The following is a 15,505-nucleotide window of genomic DNA, read 5'->3' on the forward strand; positions in this document are numbered from 1 at the left end:
CCCAGGGCAGTCTGGCAATGGCCGGCCATCCAAACTTTAAGCGTATAAACATCATGTCAAAGCGTCTCCTCCAGCCTCTCTGTAAGGGGCTGTCTGGAGAGGGAGGTGATGCCAGTGTATAAAGGTCAGCGCGATCTGCTAGACATGTGCCAGCCATGTCTATCTGTCGTGCCCAAGTATACCATGATCCCACCAGTGACCATGGTTGGAACGCCAGTTTGCATCTGAACGTTAGGGAGAGGAATGTGTCACAACTGTGTTTGAGGAGAGAATCCAATTCCAGACCTCAGTCAGCAGGGGATGTAACAGCATTATAAGATACTACAATCTCAATCATCCCCCATCCAGGTACTGTAGGTCTCAAAGTGTGAAGGTTTGTAGGTCAGATTCTTTCATCCACGTAGCCATGTTATGAGAGGCATGACTATGCTGTCCTCCGGGATGATGCAGAGCCAGACAGAGCTGTTTTAGAGTATGAAAGAGTGCCAGCATCGGAAGTGGTTCTTTGTGTTGCTGCAATTTCAGCTACAGCCTGTCGGGCCACTTTCCGCCCCATCTCCGTCTGGAAGGGGGTCAGATTTTTCACCGGTCCATCACAGGGGCCCCCTCGGATCTCCCTCTCACCCTTTGCCAGGGCTCTCTGGGGGACTGCCCCTTTTTTGGGGCACAGATCCAGCCTTGTAGGCCTCCAGCCACTCCCAAGCCACCTCGGGATCTTCACAAAAGTTTGTGGTGCATTAACTGGCCTGTACGGCTGCTGTGAAATATGGGAAAACTGAGACCCTACTGTATTCCACTGTTAAGGGTCTGTCAGAGGATGCCTGCTGGAGGATTGTGTCCCTATCCCTGTTGTGCAACAAGCGCACCACCTCCTGGTGGAGAAGGCAGCCCGGCACCAGGGGTCATGGCTGCACACAGTGAGCACATTCCAGGGAAAAGAAAGTGGTCAGGCCCTTCGGTGCAACCTCAGTATGGAACCAGTGTTTGAGAAATGCCACCATATTGTTTCCTTTGTCTCCTTCAGACAGGCCCATCAACAGGATGTTATTATGTCTATTGGGACTCTCTGCATCTTCTGACCTGTGTTCCAGGACACGGACACGGACCAATCAGACAGCTCTTTCATCTGGAGAATCAGTTTCTGGTGTTCCGGAGCCTGGACACCTCTAAGGTCTCAACTTCCTTGACCTTGTCCACTAACCTGTGGTGTTCAGCTTGTAGTAGGCCCAAACTTACTGAGATCGAGCCAATGTCCTGTTGCAGCGTGGCTTTAGTGTCTGCCCTGGCAGCAAGGATTTTCTCCAGTTGGGCGTGTATTGTATCTTGGGAGGGCCCCGAATCTATCAACTCCATAGGAGGGGCCTGTGAGTGGGTCTGGGTGTCCAGTCTTACACCCATCTGCCTGCCCATGGAGTTTTCAATAGCTGCAGGACTCGCAGCTGGATTGTCAAGGACACAGCAGGCAGCTCTGATGTCTCCCAAGTCAAAGCTCACCATTCAAAGCTGGGGTGCAAGTCAATAAGTCCAAGGGAGGGGAAAACAGTGAGCGGGTGTCAGGCGATTTCCAAAAGTCCAGGGCCTCAGGGGCGCTCCAGCCAGTGCATGAGGATGGACACCCACAGGAAAACAGGTAAACTCCGCTCCTGATGGGATGTAACACAGTTCATTCGCCAAGGCACCTGATCATGAGATATGGTAGTGGGGGCCCTCAATAGGTCGGGCCTGTAGGGGCCAGTCCATTATCACCTCCAGCGGAAAGGTCTAGGGAGTGAGTAGTGGCCAGGTGCATCCGCATCTGACAGGGGGCCCAAAGAAACCAGTGATGAGTGCCACGATGATCTCCAAGCACAACTTCAACTGTCCACCGCCATTGGGCCCAAACCCATGCCCCACACCCTCACTTCTAGAAATCTGCAGGCCACAGTAAATAAATGTGCCTGGTTTCTGGCCCTGTCACTCCCCCATAGTAAAGCCAGGCCCCAGGCTGGGCCTCAAGTCCCTCACACACCATCCTGGTCATGACCAACCCTCAATGCTCTCTCCAGGGAGGGCCCAAACCCCAGCGACCCATCAGGGGTTCTCTGCGCAATGCAGCTCAGGCCCCCAAGGGAGGGTTCATCCCCCTCTGGGTCACCAGCCGGTCTCCACTGTCCACGGGGGCCCCCCCTGTTAAAAGTCACTGGGGCCCCCCCCTGCAGCACCACCGCTCACTCACCGGCAACAGGATCATCTAGATGGGGTGCAGCACTCCAGTCTCAGGCCCACCACAGCTGTGGTGACAGCTCAGAGCTGCACTGGGCCACAATTCAGGCCCCTAGCAGGCAGCAGTCCCTGATCATTGCCACTACCTCCTCCAGACTCGGCAAGGAGTTCCCTGTCACCTCCCTCTAGGCAAAGTTCAAAGGACCGCTGAGGCTATGAGGTGTGCCACAGTGGGTCCGGTCAGTGGGTTTGGCAGCACATAAATGCGTCTTTCAATCTGTGGCTGCCATTTTCAGGGCCAGGGGCTCCAAAATCTCACAGGCCTCTCCGAATGCACCTGAATCCCCTCTAATGCCCTCTCAGGGAACAGCTGCGCTCCAGAGCAATCGCACCCTGGGGGGGCACAAATCTCATAGCAGAGCTGTGTGGGGCTCTGGATGATGCTGGATACTTTAAGGGCTCACATGTCTGCCATCTTAGCTTGCCAACCATGCCTCCACCATGCACATGACACTTTGTGAACTTTATAAAACACCTTGCATATGACATTTTGAATAATGCATTGCACTAAGTACTTTTATATTCCAGGGTGGGATACATAGGATACTCCATGTGAGATGGCATTAAAATGACTGATTAGAATGGCAAGATCAAGATATATGAATATGCAATAGAGGATATGTCTCACTTGATATCACATGAAAATGGTTGGACTATGAGGAGATGGTTACAACATCACTTATGGATACATTTTATACTGTATAGACAATTTAACCTTTGCGCAATCATGGTGTCGTGAAAAATGATGGGAAGCTCCCCCCAAGTGTGTATCACTTCTTCCTGTACATTACAGATAGATGAGTATCATAAAGCATAGGGGCGGCTATGTTAATCAGTAAGACTGATAAGGAGGTATGGGACATGACACAATATCTAAAGCTGTTGGGAATACTTGTTACACTGGGAGGTCTATTAAAATATATCATTGTGATGTGTAATGGTGCATTATATTCTGGATCATGAAATAATGAAAGAATGACGAAGAATCAGAAGTTTAGCTGATCCATCAAGTCCATGATTATGTAAAATGATTTTGACCTGTTGAGTGCCACCAGACTTTGTAGATTGGGTACTTTACCGTAATTGTCATGCAGGCTCTGTTTAGAAGTGAAACTATAATCAGCTCAATGTAAGTAAAATTGTTCTCAAGACTCTGGAGAAATGGTGGATGTCTTGGGCCTTTTATATAATGTATCTCAACAGTCAAGATGTTTTTTTACATTGGTGGGGGTGGTCTTTGACCCTTTAAGTACAATCTGTACTGTGTTGACTCTATGGCCAGTTGAAGGCTTTGGTTGAAAAGCATCACTAGACTCGCACTCTTGGCATTTGAAGAGATAGAACTATATAACAAATAAATAATGTTTGCACTATTAGACCTGGCGTGTGTCATCTGAATCTTCAAGCCACTCGTGCCCACTCAAAGTTTGTTTGAAAGAAAGTGGAGCTGATGAAGATTAGTATATATATGTATGTGTGTGTATATATATATATATATATATATATATATATATATATATATATATATATACACAGAGAGAGAGAGAGGGCGAGAGAGATAGTTATATACATATATATATATATATATATATATATATATATATATATATATATATATACACATATATATAGGTATATATATTTTTTTCACTGAAAAAAACAAAGATTCCAGGGACGTTATAGTTAGGTTCTGAATTTACTTTCACAAAACCATTAAAATTCAGCAGTTATCGTTAAGGCTATTTCAAGTAACCATAACTTGCGCCTTAAGGTAACTATGATTATAGCCCGTACCATGCACAGTTTTCTCATCAATAATGTTATTGCAAACATTGCAGTGATATCAAAGGTGGCACACAAGATCTCATCAATGACATACTATGTGGAGTAATTAGCTGTGCATCGTTCTCCAATTGGCAGAGTGGGTACACTTTCCAGGTCGAAATGGCAGTTTGAAACTGTACCCACAGGCTCTGCAGTGGCAGGCATGTTTGAAAGGCTACTGTAGTAGGTGGCTCAATCAGTGCTGCAGGTCCACTCATAGCATTTGATTTACAGGCCCTGGGCACATATAGTGCACTTTACTAGAGGCTTCCAAATAAATAACTAATTATGCCAATTGTGGATAAGCCAATCCTACCATGTTTAGAGGAGATGCACCTAAGTACTGTTTTGCAGTGGTAAAGTGTCCAGAGTCCTGAAACCAACAATAACAGGGTTAGAAAAAGAGAAGGAAAAAGGAAAAATGTTTGGGGATGATTCTGTAGAAAGGATAATTTCCTACAGTTGAGATGTATGTTTTGTGTAATCACTCTACTCCAAGATGGCTACTCTTTTTTCTGTATTGTAGAGACACATGTGATGTAATGTAATGCAGATTTATAAAGCGCACAAATGCCCAAAGGCATCTTGGTGCTACTACTGCTCTAAAGATGATTTCCTAATACACTAGTGGTCCTGTAGGGGGACGTATAGGCCTAGACTTCCACAGCATTAATTTAGACTACACATTCAATAGAAAATAAAAATCGGGGAATATTTTGCTCGGTAGAGGAATTGTCAGTATCACTCATGTAAGCAGTATTTGCTATCAAACATACTGTTGGCACCTGGTCTATCGTTCCTCGTGTGTTTGCTGACAATAGGCACCTCTGCCTCTTCCTTTCCCTCTCCTCCTCCTCCTGCCCCTCTCGGGTCCCCTCTCTGTATGTTCTCTCGCTAAAAAAGTCTTGGTGTCTGCACTGTCCTGATCTGGTTGGTTGCTTGCCAAACGTGGCCCTGCGCCTTCGTTTTTGAAGCTGCCTGAAGCTGATGTATCATAAAAAGTGAAGTAGCATCTTTAATCCCCTCGCCCTCTAGTCACATATCTGCCTACCTCCATCTGTTTATAGTAGCCATCCTTAATATAAACATATGTTGTCAGCTCTTCGTACTTTTCTATATCTTTGCCAATCTTAACTAGTTTTGTTTGTTGTGTGATGAAACAAAAATCTGCAGAGCTCTTTTCAAGAGCCTCAAGTGCTCCCCTGGGGTTTGCTAGTGCTGTGCCATGTAGAATTTCCATAGTCAAATCTGCAATCTCTTTCTGTAGTTTGCTAATGTGTTCTAATGCAGTGTCTATACCAAGGACCATCCAACGTCGTGAGCATTGATTAGCTACAAAACTTAAATTGTTTCTATATTTCGGATCTTCAAGAAATGTCACTGGTTCATTATGAACCTCTAGGCCTACCTGAATGGTGTTAGATTGCAGGTACTCTTTCATTAGATGTCCATGTGATTGTGTTCTAATTAATTTATTCTTGTTACGTTCAAATTAAGAGATTTCTTTCCTGAAGGGCATCAACAACCCTTGTTGGTGTCTTACTAAGGAAGGTAGGGCCCTTCAAAACTTTTTTAATATAGGTTTCCGTGTAGGAAAGGGTATTTTCATCAGGCATAGTTTGTAGGAATGTATCAGTGATAAATAATTCTCAAATAGAGCCCTCGCAAGTCAGTGACTGCACATTACAATTAAAATAATAAGGGGCAACCCAGTGATCCTAGGACCAGGGTAAGGGAAATAGTAATACACAAGTGGTCCTGTAGGGGAAAGAATAGGCCTAGACTTTCACGGCTATGATTAAGACTACACCTTCAAAAGGAGTAGAATGTCTAACAATATTATTGTTGCAAAAAATTCCCTATTAAAAAAGCAGATATTACTCATAAAAAGACAATACAATTTAAACAAAATTGTAACAAAATGTAAACATAGGTGCTCCTATGAAGTATATACACATGCTTGGTAACAGTGTATCAAACAAGGGCAATCAACTTCTTGAAGGGGACAATACTGAAGTCCTTTAAACAACTGTTTTTAGTACCAGTTTTTGTAAGCAATTGTTGACGTTTCAACCCCTAAAAACAATTTAATTAAGGGTCATCACCAGGACTAGGAACTTTGACCAGGAGACACCTATGAAAAAAGAAAGAAAAATCTATCAATGGATTGCATCTCAATATCTAATGAAAGAGTGTGTAATACTAATAAGAGCAACTTACCACAGATACGTATGTGGAGAAACAACTGACTTGGCATCAATGGAACAATTCACTCTTAAACATTCTGAGTGGTAGGAAGGAGTGTCCTTTGCAGCCAACCCTCTCGGATTTAAACTAGACTAAGAGGAGAGTGTGGGAAAAAAGCTATTCAGAAGTGTTAGAAAGCCCAAAAGGTGGTCATAAAGTACTATTACATGGCAACTGAAGAAAAACGTACTCACTCCCCAGAAAAAAAGGTATGTAGATGGAAGGATATGCCCCGATACAAGAATACCCGTATAATTTCTCATGAGAACCCACAGCTATTCACTTTTCAGGAGCTATTTCAGTGAAAAAAGCAAGGAGGCCTTAATTAACATTAACAGTTAAAATAAGGCAAGATAGTTGTTGTGAATCCCATTGCCTATTTTCAATGCATTTGTAAATTTAATAGCTGTATCCTTAACATTGCTATGCACTGGGACAATGATTTGTGTATCATCAGCGTATAATACAAGAAAGAAACCAAAGCCTTTTATGCGACAGGACAGAGGAGTGTCATAAATATTAAAAAGTGTTGAGCTCGGGGATGAGCCCTGGGGGACCTCACAAGGTAAGGAAAAGGTATTAGAAGCAAAATCATTCATGGCCACAAATTGGAATATTTAAGGAATGCAAGCGCTGCACCCCTGATACTGATCATATACAATCAGTCAATCAGCACGTCGTGATAGACTGTACCAAATGCTACCGAGAGGTCAAATAATATGATGGCGGCATTACCTCCCATATCAAGAGTAGCTCTTAGTTCCTCTACGGCCACATTCAGGTAGACTTGGTGCTATATTCACATGTGGGTATTGTCCTTTTTTCTGTTATTCACATTTATTATATTATTGTGTGCTTGGACTCTTATCACTTATGACCCATGATAAAGAGTAAGGGACCGAAACATTGGGTGGAGGAAGTTACCCACATACATATTTCGCTCTTGAAGTGATCTGCAAATGTTCTTTGCCTGAAGGACTTTTTGGGTTGGCATGATATGTTTGGGTCGCCAAGCCCACCGCAGATCACCGTTGCAAGCAGTCGGAGGGAACCAGGACGCAATGTGTGTTTGTAGATAAAGTGCACAGATGTGCAATTATGAACGGTAAATCTATATTTACCTATTTGCACTTACCTTTTCCATATTTTGTTCCTTGATATTTCTAACACAATATTCTGTTCACATAATATTCTTGAAATCGTTGCTGTATCAGACAATCAAACCCAAAGTGCCAGCAATAGTCACACATTTCAATAATTTATGCTAATGTGTTTTATTTGACGAAAACGTATGAAAAAATGTCACCAATTAAACTAACTAAACTGCCACTCATTGCTTTGTTCACGCCTTTAAGCCGCTCTTTTCTGCCATAGAACGCACAATGGCATAGTGCTATTTTTATACCTGAGGATCTATTCTCCACTCTCAATCTCCATTATGACCTTGATGGATTCTGATTGGTTCACAAGTCTTTATTCGTGATTCAAGCTTTCATAATAAGATATATCACAGACTCCTCTGCAAATAAAGGGTGGTCCTTCTATTTGGTTTGCAGTATCTAGAATTTATCGTAATTCCTGACAGAGGTTTGTGCAATATATTTTCTGGGTTCGTTTATAGATTGCCATGGAATTCCTAAGGGAGATTCACATATTCAGATTTTCTAACAAATCCCAAACTGTGTCACTCCAAATCTTCTCGGAGATTCATTGGGACCGGCAAATGACCTGCTGAAAGTTTGGTCCACGACTATGTGTGACTTTTAAATGAAGCCAAAGTCCCATCACAAAGGTGACCTTAAGATAGGTTGCTCAAAAGCTGAAATTAGAAAGTGAATGCGTGCTCTGTTTTCCTATCGTTTGACATTTCATTTGTTTGCTTGTCTTAGTTTTGTTTGCCCATTCATAAAACATAAGGCCTCAGATGATCATTGCGAGCAGTTATCTTGCCAAGTCCCACATTACCGGTCGCCTGCTGTGCTGCACTCGGAATTCTTTTTTACAAGCTGCTCTTGACCAAACACTAAACAGTCCGAACACGGGTCTGAATTTCAATAAAATCGACACCTGTGAATGTACATTCCCTTCTCTCTCTCATCATCAAAGGCAGCCTTTATCCCTTTAGTTAAGGTGGAAAGCTGGCCTGTACATAGTGATGAGTTCGCTCAGGCGGTGACCTCTGCCCTTTGTGTTAGGAATCTTTCCTGCCACTGACAACATTCCGAGGGCACAAGCTCACTTAGGCCCTGATTTATACTTTTTGGTGCAAAACTGCACTAACGCACTTTTGCACTAATAAGTTTAGCACGGCTTTCAGCCGGGCACCATATTTATGGAATGGTGCAAGCCAGTGGAAAGAGTAGGCTAGGGTAAAAAAAATGACATTAGTCGGGTGGTCCTGGCGGTATGGAAGAAGGGGGTTTTGCACCAAAAAATGACGCTAGGCAGGTTAGAGTATTAAAAAACTGACTCTAAACTGCCAAGAGTCATTTTCTGATGCAAAACCATCCAGACCAAATGACTCCTGCCCACCACCCCAATGGCCAGCACAGGGGACCAGGGTCTCCTGGACATGGCCATTGTACCCAGTGCCATGTAGGGGGGCCCATTTCAGGGCCCCCAATGGCACTTTAAAAATAAAATACTTACTTGTACTTACCTATACTTACCTGAGATGGGGTTGCCCATCCTCTGGTGTGGGTGGGGGTGTCCCTGGGGCCTGGGAAGGGCACCTGTGGGCTTATTCCATGGTGTTCCACCATGGAAATAGGCCCACAGGTCCCCTAAGGCCTGCCCTGACCCAGGCATTAAAAAATGGTGCAAAGCAAGCTTTGATCCATTTTTTTACCCTTCCTGTGTGTGATTTTAGCACGGGGGATAAACATGGCGCTAAGGCCATAGAGTAATTTTTTGCACGGGAACGCCTATTTGCATCTCATTGACGCAAAGTAGGTTTCAACATCCAAAACATAACTTTAACTCCATAAATTTGGCGCTAGATGGGTCTAGCGCCAAAGTATAAATTTGGAGTTAGTTTTGCACCGAATTTGCATTAAAAATGATGCAAATTTGGCACAAAACAAGTATAAATATGCCCCTCAGCATGTTGTTTCCCATCCACGTCAGACATAATTAAGCTGCATGCGATAATGATTTAAGAACTGATTAAGCTGGGTTTTCCTGTGCAAAAAAACACTGAGGGACTCATTACAACCCTGGCGGTCAACGACTGCCAGGGTTGAAGTGGCGATCTGGCAGTACAAATCACCATATTTTGACCGCAGCGGTAGCGCCATGGAAAGGCTGTCGGTAAGGGGAGTCGCGGGGCCCCTGGAGGCCACTGCACTGCCCATGCACTTGGCATAGGCAGTGCAGGGGTCCCCAGGCACAGCCCTGTCGCAGTTTTCACTGTCTGCCTGACACCCGCCACCCCGCCACATTGCCGCCATCTCCATTAGGAGCCGGCTGCAGTGTTACGGCCGACATCCCCGCCGGCCCAGCGGGGATGTCCAAATGCAGCCAGCAGGTTTCTGACCGCTTGGGCGGCTGACTGGCGGTTCAGCCTTGGTGGTCGGCCTCGTTCGACCGCCAAGGTTGTAATGAGGGCCTAAGTGTCATACTATGCAACACTACACAGTGAAACACAAATATTTTAAAGTGTGAAAGAGCCTCTCGGCTTGCACTCAAAAAACATCAAGCTCCAGAGAAATAAGACTGACCTGACATTTGTTCTCTGGCCTCAACGTCTTACATTAATTGCCTTTTTTGGGATGAGGTGTCACATTTTTTTGTACATGTTATGCTTTATAAATCTGTCCTTATCTGCTGTGTCAAGATCTAGACTAGTAATCCGCTGCAAAGTACACCTTTTAAAGTCTTTATTTCCCATCACATCCTATCTATATCTTTGCTTTTATTTCCAGACACTTTTTTTATGTTGGCTGCATTATGTGTCGGTTTCCTGCTTATGAAAGCTTTATGAACATATTCACCTCCGCAGGCCGATGTAAAGATTCCAGATCAGACATGAACTTCTGCTTTATGGCTTTTCTGTTTGTTTACTGTGGCTCCTTTTGGCAAGTAAATATTGTGTGATCCAGACATGCAGTAACTATCAAGAGGTCAAAAGCGAACTAGACCCTTGTGCCACTTGACCCCCAACAAATTATAAGCATACAAAATAAAAGAGCTTCTCCCGTGCATAAGTAATCGTCTCTTGTCTTCATTAGCAATGGCATTATTGACTTGATAGGTAACACTTTCCAACATGATGTTTTTCTCCTTCCCCATTACCACTGTCTGCCAACATCACTTCTGCACTTTAGTGGGATCATTGTGAATGACTTTTTAATGCAAATTGGGCCCATAATAGGAATTACCAGCCTCTAAGGAACTACACCATCCCTTGTAGATCTTTAGATCTGGCGTTGTTCACCCAGAGACTCCACCAGCTAAAAACAGACGGAGTCTCGAAGTGGAATAGCAGGGGGTGATGAGGAACAACCAGAGGATCCAATACATCAATTTCAACCAATTCCAAGCAATTATTTATTTCTCAGCGGCCCTCAGGATCCCACATGTAATCTTAGGTATAGCTAAATCGAACCACCAAAGTTGCTACTCTAGCTGTATCCGCAACGGCCCACACACTGGCCCTTTCAAGCTGCCAGACCTGGCAGCGCCAGAGTTCCAGAGTGTCAGACATTCTAGTCTAACACTGGTTATCATGGGACCCCGGTAATGCGCTCTCTGAAAATCTGTTTCTCAGATATCAAGACAGAGCTATGAATTGGTGTATATGTGCACGTTTCGCAACAAGGACGCTTTTAGGTCTCATATACAGACAGCTTCCGCTGATTGTAGGTGACCTATAGATTCTAATGTAAAACATGCACTTAGACAGGGCTTTAGAATAACCCATTGCACATCACTGGGCGCCTTTGTAGTATGTCTCAGTCGTGTGCTCTTGGTTTGATTGCTTTCATCACTATTCTTGTATTTGTTTCGCTTAGGAACATTTCTATCTTATCAGTGTTTATACAAGATGAGTTGTAATCTTCCACAACATTCTAGAAGGGCTCTTTACATTTGTTACTGAGCATTCCATTGCAGTGCATATATTTCCTTTCTTTTTATCCCCTACCTCCCATCCCCTCACTCCCTTTCTCATTCTCTTCACTTCCTTATGCTTGCTGCCCAGCTCCCCATCTTGCTGTCCATGTTACTTTTTATTTTTTGTTATTGAACACTTTATGGAGGTGCATGTGTTTCCTTGCTTAATTTAAAACCCTTCCAAGATTGGCAGCCATGCGCCTTAACTTGTCTAATCACATGCCAGTCCCAAAAAGCATTGGCATATCCAGTGGAGCTGCCTTTTAAAGCCAATACCTATTTGTTTTTCAAAGACGTATTCTTTCTTGCTTTGGTAGTTTACAATAACATAATACCCTTTTTCAGTTCCTCTATGCCTCCTAAGTCCGAGGTTTATCTCTCAGGAAAGCCCTTCTTTAAATTTGCTCTGTCATAAGACGGGGTGACCCTCATAAAACAGCAAGACGGCGAGCTTGTGAAGCTCCAAGCTACTCTCCCAAATCCTGCTTTTCTGTCCTTTTGTTTTGTACCTGGTAACAGTTTTCTTTGACATTTAACATAAGCAATTCTTATTTTCTGAACAAAAATAAGTTTAGAGGGCCAAAGTTTTTCTTAGCAGTCCATGTTTGAGTTGCTGAATTCTGGGGTTGCCGAATACTAATGATGTATAGTCATGACCCCACCTCATGCTACTTTCTTCCACTACACTATACTTTCTTTTTCACTCTTGCAGTTCCACTGTCACTGTTTTACTGATTTTCTCTTCCTCCTTTTTATTTCATTTTTGCCTTTTAAAATATGATGAGCAAAAATAACTCTTAGTTCCCAAAGTTGAGTCCTGATATCCACCATCTGCAGCCACCTGCACAAATTAAGCACTGACCATAAGCAATCTAGGCCTTACTTCAATTATTTTGTTTAAATTGGTAGAGCTCACATTCTTTCAGTTGAACCATAATGTTTGAGGATCAATGCAATGCCAGCTTACTGTAGCTGCTGAGTGCTGTTGATGGGTTAAGGGCACAAGGTCTGGGCCCTCATTACATACATTTTACCACCGGAAACAAATTACTGACTCAAGAATAATCCTCACTTGGAATAATCACCTGCCGATGTTGCCACTATGCATTGCTGCTCGCAATATCGGTAAAAAATATAGCAAATAAATCAGTACATCTAGGAGCAAATTAAGCCTTTCTGGGTTAAAACGTACAACTGACAGCCAAGGTATCATTAGCCTAAAAGCCTATTTGTGTTTCATGGATGACAGCCTCTTGGTAAAAAAAAACACTGTCATATTTTGATGAGTGTTCAATGATCATGCACATCCAAAACACCCTGCTACCAAGGTTGGTAAAAGATTTTACGCGTTGCTTGAAGCACTCATTGGATAGGGTGTAATATTTTTTCTATAACGAGAACTGCCAACTATTAATGCTGGTAGGAATGCATTTACTACCAGTTGAAATACTACCACCAAGGGAGGCTAACACACAGTGCTAACAGTTCCTGGGATTTCTGCATGTGCTGGTTGTTGACAGTGTCCCCTTTGTCAGCTGGACTCAGGGCTTGATGTTTGGGGGTCAAGAAGAAACACTTAGACCAAGGGTTATTTGTCCTTCTCCCTAAATCCTCCTAGAGAGCGTAAATGATCCTACTGCTCTTTCCCCCTCGGGCAAGTAAGGGGACATCTGAGAGCTTCACAGGAGCTGTAATTTGCAATTTCTGAAGGCTGCTGGCTGTGTTTCATGCAGTACGTCTAGATGGAGCTGGTGGCACCACTTGTCTCCCAATACAATTAGTTCCCTACATGTGGGGGTGGGCATTTCGTAGAAATCAGGAAATGGCCAAAAATCATTACTATGTGGTTGCGGTTTTCGCCCTTTTCTAACTCTATGTCATGCCCACCTACATATATGGGGTATACGTTTTCTTGACAAAATTGTTGGAGTAGTGGATGACAGGACAGTTGCTGCTGACTGTGATTTTCTGTGTTTTCCTGTACATACATTTGAGAAAAATATATTTTTTCATGCATAGTGTGCTTATCGAGCAAGCTGCATAAGAAAAAGTGCTGGAATGCAAGCAAGCTACGCCTCACTGGATTCAGCTCAGTCTCAAGATATGAATGTTATCTGGGGTTGGTGGTTTTCCCTGGGTGGCTACTAAACCTGAGCAAAAATCTCATCTTACAGTCCCTTGAAATGGTAGTGGTTTTATTCCATTACTTATTATTTCCTTCATATTTAGCCTACCTTAGGCATATACATTTGGAGACAATTGTGTTTTTAGCTTGATGTTTGCTAGATATCCAGTGTAATAAATAGTGATGGCATTCATACCAACCGCACCACCCTGGATTTCATTTGGGTCTCTAGTTTTAAAAAATATCTGAGGTTGATATTTTTCCCTAGGTGCCAGTTGATTCTGGGCCCAACTTGCAGCTCTTTCCATTGATGAATCTTTCATTTGTTTTCTTCTCTAAATGTTTATTATTTTAGTGTATTTTGACTTTTCCTGTCCTGATTGATGTGCCAAGATGCACATATGGGATACCATTTCTGTTGGGTGAAGTGCAGGAATGTAAAGCTTAGAAAGATTGCCACTGTCCACTGCTGGAGTGCTGGGACATTGGTTCGCAATTACCCATTTAGGAGAAAGCCTTCCCAACTCATTAAGGTGATATCCCCAACACTGGACCAAATTGATCTTTGACGTTAGATGAGATTAATCAGGAACTGTAGATAAATTAAATGATCATAACAGATTTCCATTTTATTCTCAGTCAATAATGAGAGTTGGGTATGAGTTTAAAAGCTTTATTAATGAATCTTTTTAGAAGCTAATCTTTATTGTCAGTATTAATTTAATCAATAGAATTAATCAGTTAATCAATGAGTAGAGTAAGCAATCAGTAATTCAAAATCAAAGGATAGAGCACATTCCATAAAGGAAAGAATCCCTATTCTAAAATGAGGATGGTTAAAGGGGATGGAGCAATAAGAAAGTAAAGGTGTCAGTCAGAACACATAGGGAGTTCCAAATCTCTGACCCATAAAGAGTTCCAAATCTCTGACTCAAAGACTCTGGCCCTCATTATGACCCTGGCGGTGTTGCACCGCCAGGGCCAATGGGGGCGGGAGCACCGCCGACAGGCCGGCGGTGCTCCCTTGGGCATTCTGACCGCGGCGCTTTGGCCGCGGTCAGAAATGGAAAACCGGCGGTCTCCCGCCGGTTTTCCGTTGCCCATTTGAATCCCCCATGGCGGCGCAGCTCGCTGCGCCGCCATGGGGGATTCTGACACCCCCTACCGCCATCCTGTTCCTGGCGGTTCGCCCGCCAGGAACAGGATGGCGGTAGGGGGTGTCGCGGGGCCCCTGGGGGCCCCTGCAGTGACCATGCCAATGGCATGGGCACTGCAGGGGCCCCCGTAAGAGGGCCCCGCTAGTATTTCACTGTCTGCATAGCAGACAGTGAAATACGCGATGGGTGCAGTAGCACCCGTCGCACCTTCCCACTCCGCCGGCTCGATTACGAGCCGGCTTCATGGTGGGAAGGTCGTTTTCCCCTGGGCTGGCGGGCGGCCTTTCGGCGGCCGCCCGCCAGCCCAGGGGAAAAGTCAAAATACCCGCTGCGGTCTTGCGACCGCGGTACGGTATTTTGACGGCGGGACTTTGGCGGGCGGCCTCCGCCACCCGCCAAGGTCCGAATGAGGGCCTCTGTCTACTGCAGCAGCGGCACCCTCAGGGGGACTCCAGGTCCCACAGCACACCGTGCCCGGAAGAGATTAATAATGTAGAAGAGGAATTGGCCTCACATGAACAAACCTATGTTCTCACAAACCTAAAGATTACTAACAAGACTATCACCCCTTGTTCAGATAGTGCCATTTCTACTGTTCACACAGATCAGGACTATACCTCATTCCCTGTCAATAGAGGCATTATCCAGACTCAAGCAAATAATCCACTGGCCTTTCTCTAATTAACCCTGACACAAGAGCAGACCTCTCCAGAGCTGGTACTCCAGGTTGCCAAAAGGAAAAAAGGTGAGAACTGAGCCTAGGCCAAAACATTCTATC

This window comes from Pleurodeles waltl, chromosome 10 (genome assembly GCF_031143425.1).
Source record: "Pleurodeles waltl isolate 20211129_DDA chromosome 10, aPleWal1.hap1.20221129, whole genome shotgun sequence".
In the NCBI taxonomy this organism is placed as follows: domain Eukaryota; kingdom Metazoa; phylum Chordata; class Amphibia; order Caudata; family Salamandridae; genus Pleurodeles; species Pleurodeles waltl.